We start from the raw sequence: 1,855 nt of genomic DNA, 5'->3' as shown, positions 1-1,855 counted from the left end.
CATGAAACTTTGAGTGGTTTTGATTAGATCAGAGACCATGGTTGCTAAGTCAGAGTGGCTCTGCTTAGAATTCTCTGTATGTTGCTGAGAAGATGATGGAAAAGGCTTGCCATTGCTAAACCTGTTTCTTCCACCATTATTGTTGTTGAAACCTTGTTGAGGTCTCTGTTGATCCTTCCATGAGAGATTTGGATGATTTCTCCATAAAGGATTATAGGTGTTTCCATAGGGTTCTCCTATGTAATTCACCTCTTCCATTGAAGGGTTTTCAGGATCATAAGCTTCTTCTTCAGATGAAGCATTCTTAGTACTGCCTGGTGTAGCTTGCATTCCAGACAGACTTTGAGAAATCATATTGACTTGCTGAGTCAATATTTTGTTCTAAGCCAATATGGCATTCAGAGTATCAATCTCAAGAACTCCTTTCTTCTGATTTGTCCCATTGTTCACAGGATTCCTTTCAGAAGTGTACATGAATTGGTTATTTGCAACCATTTTAATGAGTTCTTGAGCTTCTGCAGGCGTCTTCTTCAGATGAAGAGATCCTCCAGCAGAGCTGTCCAGTGACATTTTGGACAGTTCAGACAGACCATTATAGAAGATACCTATGATGCTCCATTCAGAAAGCATGTCAGAGGGACACTTTCTGATCAATTGTTTGTATCTTTCCCAAGCTTCATAGAGGGATTCACCTTCCTTCTGTCTGAAAGTTTGGACTTCCACTCTAAGCTTACTCAATTTTTGAGGTGGAAAGAACTTTGCCAAGAAGGCATTGACTAGCTTTTCCCAAGAGTTCAGGCTTTCTTTAGGTTGTGAGTCCAACCATGTCCTAGCTCTGTCTCTTACAGCAAAAGGGAATAGCATAAGTCTGTAGACCTCAGGGTCAACCCCATTAGTCTTGACAGTGTCACAGATTTGCAAGAATTCAGCTAAAAACTGATGAGGATCTTCCAATAGAAGTCCATGGAACTTGCAATTCTGTTGCATTAGAGAAACTAATTGAGGCTTAAGCTCAAAGTTGTTTGCTCCAATGGCAGGGATAGAGATGCTTCTCCCATAGAAGTCGGGAGTAGGTGTAGTAAAGTCACCCAGCACCTTCTTTGCATTGTTGGCATTGTTGTTATTTTCGGCTGCCATGGGTTTTTCTTCTTTGAAGATTTATGTTAGGTCCTCTATAGAGAGTTGTGCCTTAGCTTCTCTTAGCTTTCGCTTCAAGGTCCTTTCAGGTTCAGGATCAGCCTCAACAAGAATTCTTTTGTCTTTGCTCCTGCTCATATGAAAGAGAAGAGAAAAAGAAAATATGGAATCCTCTATGTCACAGTATAGAGATTCCTTGAGGTGTCAGAGGAAAAGAAAAATAGAAGGAAGAGGTAGAAAATTCGAACTTATCAAGGAAAGATGGGGTTCGAATTGTGCATTGAGTAGTAGTGTTAGTCCATAAATAGAAGGATGTGAGAAGAGGGGAAGAAATTTTTGAAAATAAATTAAAAACATTTTAAAAAACATTTTGAAAAATACTAATTGATTTTCGAAAACTAAGAGTGGAAAAGAAATCAAGTGATTTTTGAAAAAGATTTTGAAATTATAAATAAAAAAGATATGATTGAAAACTATTTTGAAAAAGATGTGATTAAAAAGATATGATTGAAAAGTTATGGTTTTAAAAAGATATGATTGAGAAGATATGATTTGAAAAACAATTTAAAAAGATTTGATTTTGAAAACTAATGACTTGGCTAACAAGAAAGATATGATTCAGACATTAAACCTTTCTCAACAGAAAAGGCAACATATTCTGAGATGTTGAATCAAATCGTTAATTGATAGCAAGTATTTTTAAAAATGGAAAGAAATT

The 1,855-nt window shown here is 36.5% G+C and overlaps 1 non-coding gene across 1 annotated transcript; it reads left to right on the top strand.

Annotated features, from left to right (window-relative positions):
- Nucleotides 1–624: 624 nt before the first annotated feature.
- LOC130977879 (small nucleolar RNA R71) lies at nt 625–732 on the top strand. Its single transcript, XR_009085552.1, has one exon. It is a non-coding gene; the product is annotated as a small nucleolar RNA R71 (small nucleolar RNA).
- The last annotated feature ends 1,123 nt before the right edge of the window (nt 733–1,855 follow it).

Source organism: Arachis stenosperma, chromosome 4 (assembly GCF_014773155.1).
Source record: "Arachis stenosperma cultivar V10309 chromosome 4, arast.V10309.gnm1.PFL2, whole genome shotgun sequence".
NCBI lineage: Eukaryota > Viridiplantae > Streptophyta > Magnoliopsida > Fabales > Fabaceae > Arachis > Arachis stenosperma.
The sequence above is the reverse complement of the archived record's forward strand: the minus strand, read 5'-3'. Positions and strand labels throughout refer to the sequence as shown.